This window comes from Arachis stenosperma, chromosome 5, assembly GCF_014773155.1.
Source record: "Arachis stenosperma cultivar V10309 chromosome 5, arast.V10309.gnm1.PFL2, whole genome shotgun sequence".
NCBI classification, from domain to species: domain Eukaryota; kingdom Viridiplantae; phylum Streptophyta; class Magnoliopsida; order Fabales; family Fabaceae; genus Arachis; species Arachis stenosperma.
Genome location: NC_080381.1, coordinates 70,555,098 through 70,577,758, shown reverse-complemented (window position 1 = coordinate 70,577,758; position 22,661 = coordinate 70,555,098). Strand labels below are relative to the sequence as shown.

Sequence of the window (22,661 nt, the reverse complement as noted above, 5' to 3'; positions counted from 1 at the left end):
AGAATCTTAGAAGAACAAAGTATAATTCCTTCTATCTTTCCAGCTCTTAGTTAACCCTTAGAGTATGGTTTAATTGTTAAACTCTAACTTGTTGCCATTATTATAATGAACTGTGAATGACTTAAGAAACTCATTTCTTCATTCATTCAATTCCCTTGGCCAAGGTTTTATTCATCTCAATCATTATAATCATAGAGTTCAAACTCTTTATCGAGAGTTGACGGATTCCTTATTGACTAATCATTAATTCTACAAGTATTTAAATTATACCCAATATCCATTCAACTAGCACCATAGGGTATTAGGTGTCCGGAATCAAAGTATAATAAATACATTGTTAATTACTATGACAGTCGTAGGTCAAAGGAAACTCTATTACCATGTCAATCTTGAGAATATCCTATTGACAATTATACGGTAATTATAACCATTAGGAATTCTCAAAGTGAGTCAGTTCAATGGTCATATCTCTATATGCACCATCTATATATATAATTTAATAAATGAGATCTATTAATCTTCATCCAATGAAGACCATTATATATATATTGGTCTTTTCGGATTATTAATGTCCTTTTTTTTAATAATCCTATGACCAAGAATAATTTAGATTAAATTATAAAAGATTTATCTCTCAATATTATGATAACTATCACAATTGATAAAATTCTAAATTTAATCAAGGACCTTATTATATTAACATTTTAATATAATAACAATAACAAATTATTTGACACATGATTGATTGGATTGTGACATACTACTTATTCCCAACACTAAAACCTTAAAAGGGTGCTCACCATCTTATGCAACCAACAATGATGATGTGCACATAGTGCAAAGAGGCCTAGATAGATAACACCATGAACACTACAAGAATATCATTTTTAACCAATGACTTAGGCTTAATTAGTCACCAGTTTTACCAACGGTCAGGTCATCGATAAAAGTTCATTGGTCAAAACTCTATTAGTAAAATTCGACCATTTTTACTGACGCCCCAAGGCCATTGGTAAAATATAATTAAATTTTATTAGCAATTCTTCCTTCGTTGAGAAAAATCCTTGTTAAAATACAAATTAAAAAATATATTTTTTATATAAACAGATGTATTGTTGGGAATATTTGTTAATGATATTTAATTATTAAATTTAAAATAGAATTTTTATCCGCATTAAAATTAATAATAAGATAGAAATTAGATAATAACTTGTAAAATAAAATCACATATTTCTAACATTTAATTTTGTTTAATTTTTATCTTTAATATTTTTTATTTATGTCAAATTTATTCGGAATTTTTTAATTTTGTCATTGATGTTAACAGTTAATAGTGTACGTCAGATTTTATCAACGGACTATTTAACAGATGGGTTAACTTTATCTGAAAAAAAAAAAAGAAAAATTGGAGGACAAGTTTGATCAATTTCAAAACTGAAAAAATTTTGATCATTGATTAAAATTAAAGGATCATTTTAATTGTTATCTTGATTAAAGAAATTATTATAGTTTTAATCTTATGTAGATAATTCTTTAGCCTTTGAAATTTTGTATCCAAATAAACAATCGTCCAGGAGAAGTACTTTTGTGCTTATTTTTTTCATCACCAGGAGAATGCTTCAATCGCAAACTCCATGTAACTTTTAATATTTTTTAGAAAGAGTTTGATTGGTTTCAGGTTTTATTTTTATTTTAGAAAATTTATTTTTAGAATAAAGTTTTATTATTTTTGTTTTTATTTCTTCAAAAAAGTTTTAAAAACAAAAAATAGTGACAACTGACAACAGAAATAAACAATCAAAATGCAAACAAAAGGTGCTCTTATTTATTTATTTATTGGTCAGGGAAACAAAAGGTGCTCTTTCTTTAATTACCATCAATACTTTGTTTCTTTCTTTTTTCTGGTCATCTTTTGTGGGATTTCGGTTGGGTTGGGCATCCGTAGTTGTAGGGCCATCTGTTGTGTTGGGCCTTGGGAATCTCTACACCCTTACCAAACTGCCAAGAAATGCAAATGAAAAATCGTTCACCCCAAATCCATTGACAGGCTAGGCAGTAGACACAGAGGACACAAACAAGTCCAAAAACGAAGATTCATAGAAATTGATTAAGTTCTTGTGTTCTCACAAAAAAAAGGTTGTGTTGTTCATGACAAAAAAAAAATGTTTTGTTCTTTTGAGCACCAATAACAAAAAGAAACCACTCAAATAAAGATATCTAAAATAAACCAACTTGGATTGGTCGAGTGGTCAACTCACTCGTCCGCTTAAGCAAGTTCGGGAGTTCGAACCTCGCCTTGTGCATGTAGCAACTCATTGGCCAGCGGCAGATCTTTAAATGTAGCTCAGATTCGCAACGGATTAGTCCTTAACTTGTCGGGTTGGGGGATACCGTTTGGGTAAACCAAAAAAAAAATATCTAAAATATCTTTTTAAATATATTTTTTAATAATTAAAATTTAACACATAATTGATCAAACACCGGTCTCTGTTTCAACCCTCTCTCAGCCGTTTAACGACGTCGTTCAAGCACCGGGTATGTCTTCCAAGGCACGGTATTGAAAATTTGCTTTGATGAAATTCACTGTCCTAAGAATCGAAAAAAACAGGTGATAATACTAAACTCAAAAACCATATCAATGATTTTTTTCTCCTTAATCATATGTTATTTTCAAGTATATATATATATAAGTAAAAGGTTTCCTTGCAGAGTATGTATATTGAAAACAATCCATTGGATGCTAGTTATATGGGATCTTCTGGATCATTAAACTCAAGTTTGTGAATTCTTATACCAATAGTTTTAAGTTTTAACTTTCCTTACAATAAATTCTTCTATTAAGTGATTGGTCCTTGTATATCTGTGAAGAAAGGATTGTTTTGTTTGAAGTTGAATATGGAAATTGGATTGAAGAGCAACACAAACTGAATGAAGAACTCAGAAATGCATTCCAAACTCAAGCACCTGATGAACAACTCAATCAACTTATCCAGACTCTGTTGAACCATTACTCAAATCTTTTCAAGATGAAATCAGATGCTGCAAAGGTTGATATATTCTACCTAATCAGTGGTATCCGGAGATCATTCGCAGAGTGCCTTTTCCTTTGGATCGAAGGATCTCGCCCTTTGCAGCTTCTATGTGTAATCTGATTAATATAACATTGCAACTCATTTGCATAAAAAAATCTTGCATGCTTAGAATAGAATATCAATATGAGTTTTGGTAATACAAATCATGTATCAACAATCTTGCATGCTTAGAACAGAATATCATGTGTCTTCAATGGCTGAAACTAATAGAGCATTTAGTTTAAGGATAAAGTAAAAAAGATAGGTGCTAGGTTGCAAATTCAACCAATGATGTCGCTAGTGATGTAAGTTGTTAATTTTTCACTATTGGCTACCTTTTTTTTTATTTAAAAGACTACCTTTCATTTATTCTGATGATAGTTGCAGTTGAATGCTAGGAATAAATCTGCAGTTGCAAAATGCTATACCAGAACATAGTTTTGCCTTGATCGTAGTAATTTCTACTTACCGAGGACACTAACTAATGCAGACGTTCATAGGCTTGGCATATTTATTCTTTAGTTATTACTAATAGTGCATAAATTAGACAATTATTTAATTTGGCATGTGTTTTAAGCAAAGAAACTACTAAAATGTTCATTTTAATAGTTAAATTACAAAATTAGGGCTAAGAACATATGTATATAAAGTTAGATGGATCTTATCCATTTAGTTCGTTGGGTTTACAATATCTCATATTTCAAGTATTGCAATTCTTTTGTCATAATGTATTTATTCTAATATAAAAGAATTCACAGAACTAATGGATTTCATTCGGGAGAATTTCTATGTATTGATGCTGCTTGTTGAAGAAGGACCAAGACACGTCCTTGTATATGGCCTTCTCTTAGTAGAAGTGGCATGGATACCAAGTTTGGTGATTTGGACAACCAGAATGATCACAAAAAAGGTAAATATAATCACATATTTTGTAGGATTTTTGTTTAAAGGGGTCTTGAATAGTTAGAATATTTTTGTTCAGTTTTATATAAACATGCTTGCATAAGTAAATAGTCAAATACATTAGGAAGCTTGTTTATTTGAAGAGCATAAAGCAATTGTGAAATAAATTATAAAATTGTGTTGACTTTTATATTTGTTGTTATGGCTGTCACTTGTCTCAAGTATTTGCTACCTTTTTTTATTACTTGGATTAAGAGATAATACTATCTTAATTGAATGCTATGTTTATTTTGCCTATATGATTTTGGTCTGCTAAGTTGATTTCCTATAACCATCAGTTAGTCATTCTTATCGAAAGAGGCAAGCAAAAGGATACTTTTGGTACAACAGGCGTACAAAATTGCTATGATGAGGGGAAGCGTGTGGCTGAGACTCTGATGTTTGATTATCATAGGCTACATGGCTTAGATAAAATGAATTTATGCTCTTGGTTTCCTCAAACTTGGAAGAAGCTTTTCTTTGCAACTCAACTTTGTTGTTTACATGCTTTTAATGTAGAAATACGCATTGCAAGAATCTTCAACACATATGGACCACGCATGAATGTTGATGATGGTCGTATTGTTAGCAACTTCATTGCTCAAGCAATTCGGTAACTGAACCTCTTTCTCTCCTTATCCGATGGTTTCGGCCATAATTACATGAATTCACCAATTACTTGACATATTGGTGCATGAAAATATGATCACACTTTTCACAACTCTGCACAACTAACCAGCAACTGCACTGTGTCGTCCAAGTAATAATTCTTACGCGAGTAAGGGTCGATCCCACAGAGATTGTCGGCTTGAAGCAAGCTATGGTCATCTTGTAAATCTCAGTCAGGTGGATTCAAATGGTTATGAGGTTTTGATAATTAAAAGATAAATAAAACGGAAATTACCATAGATATACTTATGTAATTCATTGGTAGGAATTTCAGATAAGCGTTTGGAGATGCTTTATTGCTTCTGAACCTCTGCTTTCCTATTGTCTTCATCCAATCATGCGTCCTCCCTTCCATGGCAAGCTGTATGATCCTCTCAGTGAAAATGGTCCGACTACAATTTCTGTAGCTAATCAACTGTCGGATTTCTCGTATCGGATAAAAAATACCAGGCACAGCTACCGCAGGGCTAATCATCTGTCGGTTCTCACTTGTGTCGGAATAGGATCCTTTGATCCTTTTGCACACTGTCACTGCGCCCAACAGTCGTGAGTTTGAAGCTCATCACAGTCATCCCTTCCCAGATCCTACTCAGAAGACCACAGACAAGGTTTAGACTTTCCGGATCTCAGGAATGCTGTCTATTGGTTCTAGCCTATACCACGAAGGTTCTAATCACGAATTTGGATGCTTTGTTTTCAGAAGAGGTGATGCGAATCCGTGGATTAGAGACCCAAGAGAATATACTCCGGTTGTCGTCCAATGACTATGTTGAATATCATGTAGACCGCTTGTGGTTGTCAGGCACACGGATCTTGGCTAAGCGAGTAACGAAGATAGTGGGTGATTGTCACGGGTCACCCCTTCATTCTGACTCAACTGAATCAAGTACGAGAGTATATCTTGGAGAAGAAGTAGCGTGAATTGAAAGGAAAACAATAGTACTTGCGTTAATTAATGAGGAACAGCAGAGCTCCTCACCTTAATCTATGAGGTGTAAAAACTCCACCGTTGGAAAATACATAAGAACAAATGGTCTAGGCATGGCCGAATGGCCAGCCTCCCTAATGGCATGATAAATGATAAAAGGGTTCAAAGACCTCTAATACAATAGTAAAAAGTGCTATATATACGAAACTAGTTACTAGGGTTTATAGAAAAATGAGTAACTAAGTGTAGATAGTGCAGAAATCCACTTCTGGGGCCCACTTGGTGTGTGTTTGGGCTGAGCTTTGAAGCTTTCACGTGCATAGGCCATCCTTGGAGTTAAACGCCAGCTTGGATGCCAGTTTGGGCGTTTAACTCCAGTTCCTTGGACGCCAGTTTGGGCTATCAAATCTCGGACAAAGTATAAACTATTATACATTGCGGGAAAGCCCAAGATGTCTACTTTCCAACGCAATTGAGAGCGCTCCAATTGGGCTTCTGTAGCTCTAGAAAATCCACTTCGAGTGCAGGGAGGTCAGAATCCAACAGCATCTGCAGTCCTTTCTCAGCCTCTAAATCATATTTTTGCTCAGGTCCCTCAATTTCAGCTAGAAAATACATGAAATCACAGAAAAATACACAAACTCATAGTAAAGTCCATAAATGTTATTTTTGCATAAAAACTAATAAAAATATACTAAAAGTAACTAAAACACACTAAAAACTACCTAAAAACAATGCCAAGAAGCGTATAAATTATCCTCTCATTGATGAGCGGATAATTTATACGCTTCTTGGCATTGTGTTTAGGTAGTTTTTAGTAGGATCTAGCTACTTTTAGGGATGTTTTCATTAGTTTTTATGCAAAATTCACATTTCTAGACTTTACTATGAGTTTGTGTATTTTTCTGTGATTTCAGGTATTTTCTGGCTAAAATTGAGGGACCTGAGCAAAAATCTGATTCAGGCTGAAAAAGGACTGCTGATGTTGTTGGATTATGACCTCCCTGCACTCGAAATGGATTTTCTGGAGCTGCAAAACTCCAAATGACGCGATCTCAATGGCGTTGGAAAGTAGACATCCAGAGCTTTCCAGAAATATATGATTGTCCATACTTTGTTCTAGTTTAGATGACACAAACTGGCGTTCAACGCCAGTTCCATGCTGCATTCTGGAGTAAAACGCCAAAAACACGTCACAAACCAGAGTTAAACGCCAAATAGACGTTACAACTTGGTGTTTAACTCCAAGAGAAGCCTCTACACGTGTAAAGCTCAAGCTCAACCCAAGCACACACCAAAGTGGGCCCCGGAAGTGGATTTCTGCACTAAGACATATTTCTGTAAACCCTAGTAGCTAGTTTAGTATAAATAGAACTTTTTACTATTGTACTAGGCGTCTTTTGACCACGTCTTATCTTTGGTCTCAGTTTTAATCATTTATTCATCTGGGATTTTATATCTTTGATCACATTTTTGGGGGCTGGCCATTCGGCCATGCCTGGACCATCACTTATGTATTTTCAACGGTGGAGTTTCTTCACACTATAGATTAAGGTGTGGAGCTCTGCTGTACCTCGAGAATTAATGCAATTATTATTGTTCTTCTATTCGATTTAAGCTTATTCTTATTCTAAGTTATTCGCTGCACTTCAACCTGATGGACGTGATGATCGATGGCACTCATCATCATCTATCCTTATGAACGCGTGATTGACAACCACTTCCGTTCTACCTTAGATCGAGCGTGTATCTCTTGAATTCCTTAATCAAAATCTTCGTGGTATAAGCTAGAACCCTTTGGCGGCCATTCTTGAGAATCCGGAAAGTCTAAACCTTGTCTGTGGTATTCCGAGTAGGATTCAAGGATTGAATGACTGTGACGAGCTTCAAACTCGCGATTGTTGGGCGTGGTGACAGACGCAAAAGAATCAATGGATTCTATTCCGACATGATCGAGAACTGACAGATGATTAGCCGTGCTGTGACAGAGCATTTGGACCATTTTCACTGAGAGGATGGGATCTAGCCATTGACAACGGTGATGCCTTACATACAGCTTTCCATGGAAAGGAGTAAGAAGGATTGGATGAAAGCAGTAGGAAAGCAGAGATTCAGAAGGGACACAGCATCTCCATACACTTTTCTGAAATTCCTACCAATGAATTACATAAGAATCTCTATCTTCACTTTATGCTTTATTTATCTTTATTTTTGAAAACTCCATAACCATTTATTATCCGCCTAACTGAGATTTATAAGATGACCATAGCTTGCTTCATACCAACAATCTCCGTGGGATCGACCCTTACTCACGTAAGGTTTATTACTTGGACGACCCAGTGCACTTGTTGGTTAGTTGTGCGAAGTTGTGAAGAATGTGAGTGAACCATAGTAGTGTGCACCATGTTTTTGGAGCCATTACTAAAAATTGTTCGAGTTATGAAAAAGAGTAAATCACAATTTTGCCTCTCAAGTTTTTGGCGCCGTTGCCGGGGATTATCTGAGTTTAGACAATTGACGGTTCATCTTGTTACTCAGGTTAGGTAATTTTGTTTTCAAAAAGTTTTCAAAAATCTTTTCAAAATTTTTTTTGTTTTCGTTTTTCTAAAAAATTTTTCGAAAAATCCAAAAAAATTTAATAAAATCATAAAAACCAAAAATATTTTTGTGTTTCTTGTTTGAGTCTAGTGTCAATTTTTAAGTTTGGTGTCAATTGCATGTTTTTAAAACTTTTGCATGTTTCGAAAATTTATGCATGTGTTCTTCATGATCTTCAAGTTGTTCTTGATAAGTCTTCTTGTTTGATCTTCATATTTTCTTGTTTTGTGTCTTTTCTTGTTTTTCATGTGCATTTTGCATTCATAGTGTCTAAGCATTGAAAATTTATAAGTTTGGTGTCTTGCATGTTTTTCTTTTCTTGAAAATTTTTCAAAAATAAATCTTGATGTTCATCTTGACATTCAAAGTGTTCTTGGTGTTCATCTTGACATTCATAGTGTTCTTGCATGCATCATGTGTTTTGATTCATAATTTTTATGTTGTGAGTCGTTTTTGTGTTTTTCTCTCTCCTCATTAAAAATTTAAAAATAAAAAATATCTTTCCCTTATTTCTCTCATAAAATTTGAAATTTTGGGTTGACTTAGTCAAAAATTTTTTAAAATAAGTTGTTTCTTGTTAGTCAAGTCAAGATTTCAATTTTTAAAAAAATCCTATCTTTTCAAAACTTTTTCAAAAATCAAATCTTTTTCATTTTTTTATGATTTTTGAAAATTTGAAAATAATTTTTTAAAAATCTTTTTCTTAATTTCATTTCAAATTTTCGAAAACTTTGCTAACAATTAATGTGATTGATTAAAAAATTTGAAGTTTGTAACTTTCTTGTTAAGAAAGGTTCAATCTTTAAATTCTAGAATCATATCTTTTAGTTTCTTGTTAGTCAAGTAATCAATTTTAATTTTAAAAATCAAATCTTTTTCAAAATATATTTTCAATAATATCTTTTCAATCATATCTTTTTCAAAATCAATTTCAAAAATCTTTTCTAACTTCTTATCTTTTCAAAATTGATTTTCAAATCTTTTTCAACTAACTAATTGACTTTTTGTTTGTTTCCTATTTTTGTCAAAACCATCTAACTACTTTTCTCTTTCTAATTTTTGAAAATCAACCTCCCTCTTTTTCAAAATTCTTTTTAATTAACTAATTATTTTAAATTTTAATTTTATCTTACCTCTTCTCTTAATTTTTGAATTTTAACTAATAACAAAAATAAAAACAAAAATATTTTTCTTCTCTTTTAGTTAATATTCGAATTTTCTCCTCTCTCATCTCTTTTCTATTTATTTATTCATTTACTAACACTCCTCTTCATCTAAAAATTCGAACCCTCTCCTTTATCTGTGTTCGAATTTTTCTCATCCTTCTTCTATTCTTTTATTCTTCTACTCACATAAAGGAATCTCTATACTGTGACATAAAAGATTCCAGATTTTCTTTGGTTTCTTCTCTTTCATATGAGCAGGAACAAGGAAAAAGGCATTCTTGTTGAAGCTGATCTTGAACCTGAAAGGACTCTGAAGAGGAAATTAAGAGAAGCGAAAATACAACAATCCAAAGACAACCTTACTGAAATGTTTGAACAAGAAAAGGATATGGCAGCCGAACCCAACAACAATAATGCAAGGAGGATGCTTGGTGATTATACTACACCTACTTCTAAATTTGATGGAAGAAGCATCTCAATCCCTTCCATTGGAGCAAACAATTTTGAGCTGAAGCCTCAACTAGTTGCTCTAATGCAACATAACTGCAAGTTTCATGGACTTCCATCAGAAGATCCCTATCAGTTTTTAACTGAGTTCTTGCATATCTGTGAGACTATTAATACTATTGGAGTAGATCCTGAGGTCTACAGGCTCATGCTTTTCCCTTTTGCTGTAAGAGACAGAGCTAGAACATGGTTGGATTCACAACCTAAAGATAGCCTGGACTATTGGGATAAGCTGGTCACGGCCTTCTTGGCTAAATTCTTTCCTCCTCAAAAGCTGAGCAAGCTTAGAGTGGATGTTCAGACCTTCAAACAAAAAGATGGTGAATCCCTCTATGAAGCTTGGGAAAGATACAAGCAGATGACCAAAAGGTGTCCTTCTGACATGCTTTCAGAGTGGATCATTTTGGATATATTCTATTATGGTCTATCTGAGTTCTCCAAGATGTCACTGGACTATTCTGCAGGTGGATCCATTCACCTAAAGAAAATGCCTGCAGAAGCTCAAGAACTTATTGACATGGTTGTAAATAACCAATTCATGTACACTTCTGAGAGGAATTCCGTGAATAATGGGATGCCTCAAAGGAAGGGGGTTCTCGAAATTGATGCTCTGAATACCATATTGGCTCTGAACAAAATGTTGACTCAGCAAGTCAACATGATTTCTCAAAGTTTGAATGGATGGCAAAATGCATCCAACAGTACTAAAGAGGCATCTTCTGAAGAAGAAGCTTATGATCCTGAGAACCCTGCAATGGCAGAGGTGAATTACATGGGTGAACCCTATGGGAACACCTACAATTCTTCATGGAGAAATCATCCAAACTTCTCATGGAAGGATCAATAAAAGCCCCAACAAGGCTTTAATAATGGTGGAAGAAACAGGCTTAGCAATAGCAAGCCTTTTCCATCATGTTCTCAATAACAGACAGAGAATTCTGAGCAGAGCCAGTCTAGCTTAGCAAACATAGTATCTGATCTGTCTAAGGCCACTTTAAGTTTCATGAGTGAAACAAGGTCCTCCATTAGAAATTTGGAGGCACAAGTGGGCCAGTTGAGTAAGAAAATCACTAAAACTCCTCCTAGTACTCTCCCAAGCAATATAGAAGAGAATCCAAAAAGAGAGTGCAAGGCCATTGATATAATCAACATGGCCGAACCTAGAGAGAAAGGGGAGGACGTGAATCCCAATGAGGAAGACCTCATGGGACATCTCCCAGACAAGAAGGAGTTCCTTATTGAGGACCTAAAGGAATTTGAGGCTCATATAGAGACCATAGAGATTCCATTAAACCTCCTTCTGCCATTCATGAGCTCTGAAAACTATTCTTCCTCTGAAGAGGATGAAGATGTAACTGGAGAGCAAGTTGCTCAATATTTAGGAGCTATCATGAAGCTGAATGCCAAGTTGTTTTGTAATGAGACTTGGGAAGATGCACCTCCCTTGCTCATTAGTGAACTAGATACATGGGTTCAGCAAACTTTACCTCAAAAGAAACAAGATCCTGGTAAATTTTTAATACCCTTTACCATGGGCACCATGACCTTTGAGAAGGCTCTGTGTGACCTGGGGTCAGGTATACATCTTATGCCACTCTCTGTAATGGAGAAACTGGGAATTTTTGAGGTACAAGCTGCCATTTTCTCATTAGAAATGGCAGACAAGTCAATAAGACAAGCTTATGGATTGGTAGAGGACGTATTAGTGAAGGTTAAAGGCCTTTACATCCCTGCTGATTTCATAATCTTAGACACTAGGAAGGAGAAGGATGAATGCATCATCCTTGGAAGACCCTTCCTAGCCACAACAGGAGCTGTGATTGATGTTGACAGAAGAGAGCTAGTCCTTCAATTGAATGGGGACTACCTTGTGTTTAAAGCTCAAGGATCTTCTTCTGCAACCATGGAGAGGAAGCACGATAAGCTTCTCTCAATACAGAGTCAAACAAAGCCCCCACAATCAAACTCTAAGTTTGGTGTTGGGAGGCCACAACCAAACTCTAAGTTTGGTGTTGAGAACCCCCACATTCAAACTCTAAGTTTGGTGTTGGGAGGCCCCAACAATGCTCTGATGATCTGTGAAGCTCCATGAGTGCTCACTGTCAAGCTATTAACATTAAAGAAGTGCTTATTGGGGAGGCAACCCAATTTTTATTTATCTATATTTCTCTTTTTCTTTTATTATTTATTACGGTTATGATCATGTGGAGTCACAAAACAATTGCAAAAATTAAAAACAGAATAAAAAATAGCAGAAGAAACAGCACAGCCTGGAGGAAGAGCCTACTGGCATTTAAACGCCAGTAAGGAGCATCTGGCTGGCGTTCAACGCTAGAACAGAGCATGAATCTGGCATTGAACGCCAAAAACAAGCAGCAGTTCTGGCGTTCAAATGCCAGGATTGCACCTTGAGGAACGCTGGCGTTAAACGCCAGAAACAAGCACCAAGTTGGCGTTTAACACCAGAAACAAGCATAGAGCTGGCGTTTAACACCAGAAAGAAGCATTAATCTGGCGTTAAACGCCAGGATTGCATGTAGAGGGCATTTTACACGCCTAATTGGTGCGGGGATGATAAATCCTTGACACCTCAGGATCTGTGGACCCCATAGGATCACCTCAGGATCTATGCACCCCACAGGATCCCCACCTACCTCAACTCACTTTCTCTCTTCTTCACCCAATCCAATAACACTCTTCCCCATACACCCTTCACCAATCACCTCAATCTCTCTTCCCCATCACCTCTTCACTACTCACATCCATCCACTCTTCCCCATAAACCCCATCTACCTTCAAATTCAAATTCTCTTTCCCACCCAAACCCACCCTAAATGATCGAACCTACTACCCTCTCCCTCCACTATATAAACCCCTCAATCCTTCTTCATTCTCACACAACACAACCCTCTCTTCTCCCCCTTGGCCGAATACACATCTCTCCCCCTCTCCTCCATATTTTCTTCTTCTTCTTCTATTCTTTCTTCTTTTGCTCGAGGGCGAGCGATATTCTAAGTTTGGTGTGGTAAAAGCATAGCTTTTTTTATTTTTTCATAACCACTTATGGCACCTAAGGCCGGAGAAACCTCTAGAAAGAGGAAAGGGAAGACAAAAGCTTCCACCTCCGAGTCATGGGAGATGGAGAGATTCATCTTAAAGGTCCATCAAGACAACTTCTATGAAGTTGTGGTCAAGAAGAAGGTGATCCCTGAGGTCCCTTTGATGCTCAAGAAAAATGAGTATCCGGAGATCCGACATGAGATCCAAAGAAGAGGTTGGGAAGTTCTGACCAACCCCATTCAACAATTCGGAATCTTAATAGTTCAAGAGTTCTATGCCAATGCATGGATCACTAGAAACCATGATCAAAGTATGAACCTGAATCCAAAGAATTATCTTACAATGGTTTGGGGAAAATACTTAGATTTCAGTCTGGAAAATGTAAGGTTGGCATTCAACTTGCCTACACTAGAAGGGTCAACTTTGATCAAAGGTTGGACCAAGTCCTTACGGACATATGTGTTGAAGGAGCAACAAAGGCAAGGAAGAGACATAGAAGAGCTCAAGGACATCATTGGTCCTTCAAGAAGAAGACGCCACCATCACTAAGGTGGACTCATTCCTTAACTTCCTTGTTCTTATTTATCTATTTTTCAGTTTTAAGCTTCATATTTGTTTATGTTTTGAGTCTTTATTACATGATCATTAGTGTTTAGTAACTATGTCTTAAGACTATGAACAATTCCATGAATCCTTCACCTCTCTTAAATGAAAAATGTTTCTAATACAAAAGAACAAAAAGTACATGAGTTTCGAATTCATCCTTGAAATTAGTTTAATTATATTGATGTGGTGACAATACTTTTTATTTTCTGAATGAATGCTTGAACAGTGCATATTTTTGATCTTGTTGTTTATGAATGTTAAAATTGTTGGCTCTTGAAAGAATGATGAAAAAGAGAAATGTTATTGATGATCTGAAAAATCATAAAATTGATTCTTGAAGCAAGAAAAAGCAGTGAATAACAAAAGCTTGCAAAAAAAAAGTGGCAAAAAAAATTTTAAGAAAGAAAAAGAAAAAGAAAGCAAAAAAAGCCAATAGCCCTTAAAACCAAAAGACAAGGGTGAAAAGGATCCAAGGCTTTGAGCATCAATGGATAGGAGGGCCCAAGGAAAGAAAATCCAGGCCTAAGCGGCTAAATCCAGCTGTCCCTAACCATGTGCTTGTGGCATGTAGGTCCAAGTGAAAAGATTGAGACTGAGTGGTTAAAGTCGTGATCCAAAAAAAAAAGAGTGTGCTTAAGAGCTCTGGACACCTCTAACTGGGGACTTTAGCAAAGCTGAGTCACAATCTGAAAAGGTTCACCCAATCATGTGTCTGTGGCATTTATGTATTCGGTGGTAATACTGGAAAAGAAAGTGCTTAGGGCCATGGCCAAGACTCATAAAAGTAGTTGGTTCAAGAATCAACATACTTAACTAGGAGAATTAATAACACTATCTGAACTCTGAGTTCCTATAGATGCCAATCATTCTGAACTTCAAAGGAAAAAGAGAGATGCCAAAACTGTTCAGAAGCAAAAAGCTACAAGTCCCGCTCATCTAATTAGAACTAATATTCATTGATAGTTTGAGATTTATAGTATATTCTCTTCTTTTTATCCTATTTGATTTTCAGTTTCTTGGGGACAAGCAACAATTTAAGTTTGGTGTTGTGATGAGCGGATAATTTATACACTTTTTAGCATTATCTTTAGGTAGTTTTTAGTAGGATCTAGCTACTTTTAGGGATGTTTTCATTAGTTTTTATGCAAAATTCACATTTTTGGACTTTACTATGAGTTTGTGTGTTTTTCTGTGATTTCAGGTATTTTCTGGCTGAAATTGAGGGACCTGAGCAAAAATCTGATTCAAGCTGAAAAAGGACTGCTGATGTTGTTGGATTCTGACCTCCCTGCACTCGAAATTGATTTTCTGGAGCTGCAGAACTCCAAATGGCGCGCTCTCAATGGCGTTGGAAAGTAGACATCCAGAGCTTTTCAGCAATATATGATAGTTCATACTTTGTTCGAGTTTAGATGATGCAAACTGGCGTTCAACGCCAGTTCCATGCTGCATTCTGGAGTAAAACGCCAGAAACACATCACAAACCAGAGTTAAACGCCAAACAGACATTACAACTTGGCGTTTAACTCCAAGAGAAGCCTCTGCATGTGTAAAGCTCAAGCTCAGCCCAAGCACACACCAAAGTGGTCCCCAGAAGTGGATTTCTGCACTAAGACTTATTTCTGTAAACCCTAGTAGCTAGTTTAGTATAAATAGAATTTTTTACTATTGTACTAGGCGTCTTTTGACCACGTCTTATCTTTGGTCTCAGTTTTAATCATTTATTCATTTGGGATTTTACATCTTTGATCACATTTTTGGGGGCTGGCCAATCGGCCATGCCTGGACCATCACTTATGTATTTTCAACGGTAGAGTTTCTATACACCATAGATTAAGGTGTGGAGCTCTGCTGTACCTTGAGAATTAATGCAATTATTATTGTTCTTCTATTCGATTTAAGCTTATTCTTATTCTAAGTTATTCGCTGCACTTCAACCTGATGGACGTGATGATCGATAACACTCATCATTATCCATCCTTATGAACGCGTGATTGACAACCACTTCCGTTCTACCTTAGATCGAGCGTGTATCTCTTGAATTCCTTAATCAGAATCTTCGTGGTATAAGCTAGAACCCTTTGGCGGCCATTCTTGAGAATCCGGAAAGTCTAAACCTTGTCTATGGTATTCCGAGTAGGATTCAAGGATTGAATGACTGTGACGAGCTTCAAACTCGCGATTGTTGGGCGTGGTGACAGACGCAAAAGAATTAATGGATTCTATTCCGACATGATCGAGAACTGAAGATGATTAGCCGTGCTGTGACAGAGCATTTGGACCATTTTCACTGAGAGGATGGGATGTAGCCATTGACAATGGTGATGCCCTACATATAGCTTGCCATGGAAAGGAGTAAGAAGGATTGGATGAAAGCAGTAGGAAAGCAGAGATTCAGAAGGGACACAGCATCTCCGTACACTTTTCTGAAATTCCTACCAATGAATTACATAAGTATCTCTATCTTCACTTTATGCTTTATTTATCTTTATTTTCGAAAACTCCATAACCATTTATTATCCGCCTAACTGAGATTTATAAGATGACTATAGCTTGCTTCATACCAACAATCTCCGTGGGATCGACCCTTACTCACGTAAGGTTTATTACTTGGATGATCCAGTGCACTTGCTGGTTAGTTGTGCGAAGTTGTGAAGAATGTGAGTGAACCATAGTAGTGTGCACCAAGTTTTTGGAGCCATTACTAAAAATTGTTCGAGTTATGAAAAGAGTAAATCACAATTTTGCCTATCTCTCATCCCAACACCAAACTTAAATTGTTGCTTGTCCCCAAGCAACTAAAAACAAAATAGGATAAAAAGAAGAGAATATACAATAAATTCCAAAACATCAATGAAGCTTAGTTCCAATTAGATGAGCAGGACTAGTAGCTTTTTGCTTCTAAACAGTTTTGGCATCTCACTTTATCCTTTGAAGTTCAGAATGATTGGCATCTATAGGAACTCAGAATTCAGATAGTGTTATTGATTCTCCTAGTTCAGTATGTTGATTCTTGAACACAACTACTTATGAGTCTTGGCCGTGACCCTAAGCATCATGTTTTCCAGTATTACCACCGGATACATAAATACCACAGACACATAACTGGGTGAACCTTTTCAGATTCTGACTCAGCTTTGCTAGAGTCCCCAGTTAGAGGTGTCCAGAGTTCTTAAGCACACACTTTTACTTTAGATCACGACTTTAACCACTCAGTCTCAAGATTTTCACTTGGACCTTTATGACACAAGCACATGGTTAGGGACAGCTTGATTTAGCCGCTTAGGCCAAGATTTTATTCCTTTGGTCCCTCCTATCCACTGATACTCAAAGCCTTGGATCCTCTTTACCCTTGCCTTTTAGTTTAAAGGGTTACTGGCTTTTTCTGCTTGCTTTTTCTTTTTTTCGCCTTTTTTTGCAAGCTTTGTGTTTTTCACTGCTTTTTCTTGCTTCAAGAATCACTTTTATGATTTTTCAGATTATCAATAACATTTCTCTTTTTTCATCATTCTTTCAGGAGCTAACAATTTTAACATTCATAAACTTCACTATAAAAAATATGCACTATTCAAGCATTCATTCAGAAAACAAAAAGTATTGCCACCACATCAAAATAATTAAACTAATTTCAAGATAGAATTCAAAATTCATGTACTTCTTGATCTTTTGCAAATTAGAAATATTTTTCATTTAAGAAAGGTGAAGGATTCATAGGGCATTCATAACTTTAAGACATAGATACTAGACACTAATGATCATGTAGTAAAGACACAAACATAGACAAAACATAGAGCATAAAAATCGAAAAATAGAAAAATAAGAACAAGGAAATTAAAGAACGGGTCCACCTTAGTGATGGCGGCTAGTTCTTCCTCTTGAAGATCCTATGGAGTGCTTGAGCTCCTCAATATCTCTTCCTTGCCTTTGTTGCTCCTCCCTCATGGCTCTTTGGTCCTCTCTGATTTCATGGAGGATGATGGAGTGCTCTTGGTGCTCCATCCTTAGTTGCTCCATATTAGAACTCAAATCTCCTAAAGAAGTGTTGAGTTGCTCCCAATAGTTGTGTGGAGAAAATGCATCCCTTGAGGCATCTCAGGAATATCTTGATGAGGGACTTCCTCATGCTCTTGTTGAGGTCCATGAGTGGGCTCTCTTGTTTGCTCCATCCTCTTTTTAGTGATGGGCTTGTCCTCTTCAATGAGGATGTCTTCCTATATGACAATTCCAGCTGAATTGCATAGGTGACAGATGAGATGAGGAAAGGCTAACCTTGCCAAAGTGGAAGGCTTGTCAGCCACCTTGTATAGTTCTAGCGGTAAGATCTCATGAACTTCCACTTCCTCTCCAATCATGATACTATGGATCATGATAGCCCGATCCACAGTTACTTTGGACCGGTTGCTAGTAGGAATGATAGAACATTGGATGAACTCCAACCATCCTCTAGCCTTGGGTTTGAGGTCAAGCCTTCTCAGTTAAACCGGCTTGCCTTTGGAGTCTCTCTTCCATTGGGCTCCTTCCACACAGATGTCCATGAGGACTTGGTCCAACCTTTGATCAAAGTTGACCCTTCTTGTGAAAGGATAAAGATCTCCTTGCATCATTGGCAAGTTGAATGGCAACCTCACGGTTTCCAGACTGAAATCCAAGTATTTCCCCCGAACCACTGTGAGCCAATTCTTTGGGTTCGGGTTTACACTTTGATCATGGTTCTTAGTGATCCATGCATTAGTATAGAACTCTTGAACCATTAAGATTCCGACTTGTTGGATAGGGTTGGTGAGAACTTCCCAACCTCTTTTTCGAATCTCTTGTCGAATCTTCGGATATTCGCTCTTTTGAGCTTGAAAGGGACCTTGGGAATCACCTTTTTCTTGGCCACAACTTCATAGAAGTGGTCTTGATGGACCTTTGAGATGAATCTCTCCATCTTCCATGACTCGGAGGTGGAAGCAATTGCCTTCCCTTTCATCTTTCTAGAGTTTCTCCAGTCTTAGGTGCCATTAATGGTTATGGAAAAGCAAAAAGCAACACTTTTTTCCACACCAAACTTAAAAGGTTTGCTCGTCCTCGAGCAAAAGAAGAAAGAAAAGAGGAGAAGAAGAAGAAACGGAGGAGATGGAGGTGTAGGAGTGGTTCGGCCAAGGGGGTTGGGAGTGTTTATGATGTGTGAAAATGAAGGAGTAAGGAAGGGTGTTTATAGGGCAAGGTGGGAGAGGGTATCCGTGTGATAGGGGTGGGGTTTGGAAGGGGAATGGTTTGAATTTGAGTGGGTGGGGGTATGTGAGTTGTATGATGGAAAATAGTGGATGGATGTGAGTGGTGAAGAGATTATGGGAAAGAGGGTAGGATTTGATAGGTGAATGCTGTTTGGGAAAGAGTGTCTTGGAAAGGTATAAAGAGGAATGAGAGTGAGTTGGGGTAGGTAGGGATCCTGTGGGGTCCACAGATCCTGAGGTGTCAAGAATTTCTCATCCCTACACCTTTCTGGCGTTTAAACGCCCTCTGTGTGGCATTTCTGGCTTTAAATGCCAGGCTGATGACCCTTTCTGGCATTAAACGCCAGTCTGGCTGCTAGTTCTGGCATTAAACGCCCAGAATGCTGCCAGATTGGGCGCTAAACGCCCATTCTGCTATTTTTACTGGCGTTTAACGCCAGCCAGACACCAAACACCCTCTTCTGGCATTAAACGCCAGTCTGTGTGCCATTTCTGGCGTTTAACGCCCAGAATGGTGCCATACTGGGTGTTAAACGCCCAATTTGCTATCCTTACTGGCGTTTAAATGCCAGTAAGCTCATTCTCCAGAGTGTGCTATTTTTGATGCTATTTTTTATTTTGCTTTAATTCTGCAGCTATTTTTGTGACCTCACATGATCATCAACCTAAAGTAAGCATATAATAACAATGGAAAATAAAATGAAAGAGTAATTAATATAGATAAATAACATTGGGTTGCCTCCCAATAAGCGCTTCTTTAATGTCAATAGCTTGACAGGAAGCTCTTATGGAGCTTCACAGGCACTCAGAGCATGATTGTGGCCTCCCAACACCAAACTTAGAGTTTGAATGTGGGGTATCTGTCTGACTCTGTATTGAGAGAAGCTTTTCATGCTTCTTCTCCATGTTTACAGAAGAAGATCCTTGAGTCTTAAACATAAGGTAGTCCTCATTCAATTAAAGGACTAACTCTCCTTTGTCCACATCACTCACAGCCCTTGCTGTGGCTAGGAAGGGATTTCCAAGGATGATGGATTCATCCTCATCCTTTCCAGTGTATAGGATTATGAAGTCAGCAGGGACGTAAAGGCCTTCAACCTTTCCTAAGACATCCTCTACAAATCCATAAGCCTGTTTCATTGATTTGTCTGCCATCTCTAGTGAGATTCTTGCAGCTTGTACCTCAAAGATCCCTAGTTTCTCCATTATAGAGAGTGGCTTGAGGTTGATACCTGACCCCAGGTTACACAAAGCCTTTTCAAAGGTCATGGAGTCTATGGTGCAAGGTATTAAGAATTTTTCGGGATCCAATTTCTTTTGAGGCAATGTCTGTTGAATCCATGTATTCAGTTCATTGATGAGCAATGGAGGTTCATCCTCCTAAGGCTCATTACCAAATAACTTGGCATTCGGCTTTATGATTGCTCCTAGATACTGAGCAACCTACTCTTTAACAGTGTCTTCATCCTCTTCAAAGGAAGAATACTCATCAGAGCTCATGAATGACAATAGTAAGTTCAGTGGAATCTCTATGGTCTCTGTGTGAGCCTCATATTCCTCTGGTTCCTCAATAGGGAACTTATTATTGGTCAGTGGACGTCCCTTGAGGTCTTCCTCATTGGGAATCACTGCCTTTTCACTCTCTCCAGGTTCGGCCATTTTGGTTATAGTTATGGCCTTGCACTCTCTTTTGGGATTCTCTTCTGTATTGCTTGGGAGAGTACTAGGAGGAGTTTCAGTAACTCTTTTACTCAGCTGAACCACTTGTGCCTCCAAATTTTTGATGGAGGACCCTGTTTCATTCATGAAAATGAGAGTGATCTTAGATAGATCAGAGACTTTGTTTGCTAAGCCAGAGAAGCTCTGCTCAGAATTCTCTGTCTGTTGCTGAGAAGATGATGGAAAAGGTTTGCTATTGCCAAACTTATTTCTCCCACCATTATTGTTGTTGAAGCCTTGTTGAGGCTTCTGTTGAGCCTTCCGTGAGAAATTTGGATGATTCCACCATGACGGATTATAGGTGTTTTCATAGGATTCTCCCATGTAATTCACCTCTTTTGTTGCAGGATTCTCAGGGTCATAAGCTTCTCCTTCAAAGGAGGCTTCTTTAGCACTGTCGGATGCAGCTTGCAATCCAGTCAGATTCTGAGAAATTATATTGACTTACTGAGTCAATATTTTATTCTAAGCCAATATGGTATTCAGAGTATCAATCTCAGGAACTCCTTTCTTCTGAGTCATCCCATTATTCACAGGATTTCTTTCAGACGTGTACATGAACTGGTTATTTGCAACCATCTCAATGAGCTCTTGGGCTTCTGCAGGGTTTTCAGATGAAGAGATCTACCAGCAGAATGGTCTAATGACATCTTGGACAATTCAGACAAACCATCATAGAATATACATATGATGCTCCATTCTGGAAGCATGTCAGAAGGACACCTTTTGGTTAATTGCTTGTATCTTTCCCAAGCTTCATAGAGAGATTCACCTTCCTTCTGTCTAAAGGTTTGGACGTCCACTCTAAGTTTGCTAAGCTTTTGAGGTGAAAAGAATTTGGTCAAGAAAGTGTTGACCAACTTGTCCCAAGAGTTCAGGCTTTCTCTAGGTTGTGAGTCCAACCATATCCTAGCTCTGTCTCTTATAGCAAAAGGGAAAAGCATAAGTCTGTAGACCTCACGATCAACCTCATTGGTCTTGACAGTATCATAGATCTGTAAGAATTCAGCTAAGAACTGATGAGGATCTTCCGATTGAAGTCCATGAAACTTGCAATTCTGCTGCATTAGAGAAACTAATTGAGGCTTAAGCTCAAAGTTGTTTGCTCCAATGGCAGGAATTGAGATTCTTCTTCCATAGAAGTTGGAAGTTGGTGCAGTATAGTCGCCAAGCATCTTCCTTGCATCTCTAGCATTGCTGTTGGGTTCGGTTGCCATGTCTACTTCTTTTTTGAAATTTTCTGAAAGGTCCTCTCCGGAGTGTTGTGCTTTAGCTTCTCTTAGCTTCTTCTTCAGAGTCCTTTCAGGTTCAGGATCAGCTTCAACAAGAATGTTTTTATCCCTGTTTCTGCTTATATAAAAAAGAAGAGAACAAAGGGAGTAGTGGAATCCTCTATGTCACAGTATAGAGATTCCTTGATATGTTAGAAGAAAAGAAGGATAGAGGAATGAGGTAAAGAGAAAATGAGAAGAATTTGAACACAGATGGAGAGAGAGAGGGTTCGAATTATAAGTAGAGGAGAAGTGTTAGAAAATAAATAGAAAGAGATGAGAGAGAGAGTATTCGAAAATTAAAACTAAAAATATTTTAAAAAAATATTTTAGAACTAAAAAGATTTTTAATTAACTAATTGTTTTAGTTTTAATTAAAAAGATTTTTGAAAAAGTGGTTAGTGATTTTCGAAAATTGGAAGTGGAAAAGTGGTTAGGTGATTTTGAAAAAGATAAGAAATAGTAATTAGTTGAAAAAGATTTGAAAATAATTTTGAAAAGATAAGAAGTTAGAAAAAAAGATTTTGAAATCAAAATTTGAAAAGATATGATTGAAAAAATTTGATTGAAAAAGATATGATTTTAAAAAGATATGATTGAAAAGATATGATTGAAAAAGATTTGATTTTTAAAATTGATGACTTGACTAACAAGAAACTAAAAGATACGATTCTAAAATTCAAAGATTGAACCTTTTTTAACAAGAAAGTAACAAACTTGCAATTTTTTTTGAATCAAAACATTAATTGTTAGCAAGGATTTTTGAAAATGTGGAAAGATAATATTTTAAAATTATGATTTAAAACATGAAAATTTGAAATTTTTTTGAATTGGAAACAAAATTACCTCCCTTGTGTCATCCTGGCGTTAAACGCCCAGAATGATATCCATTCTGGCGTTTAACG

The 22,661-nt window shown here is 36.9% G+C and overlaps 1 non-coding gene and 1 pseudogene across 1 annotated transcript; one reads left to right on the top strand and one right to left on the bottom strand.

Moving 5' to 3' along the window:
- The first annotated feature begins 3,855 nt into the window (after positions 1-3,855).
- Positions 3,856-22,661, top strand: part of LOC130983120 (UDP-glucuronic acid decarboxylase 5-like) — a 35,427-nt pseudogene continuing 16,621 nt past the window's right edge.
- On the bottom strand, positions 10,162-10,269 carry LOC130983614 (small nucleolar RNA R71). Its single transcript, XR_009087596.1, has one exon. It is a non-coding gene; the product is annotated as a small nucleolar RNA R71 (small nucleolar RNA).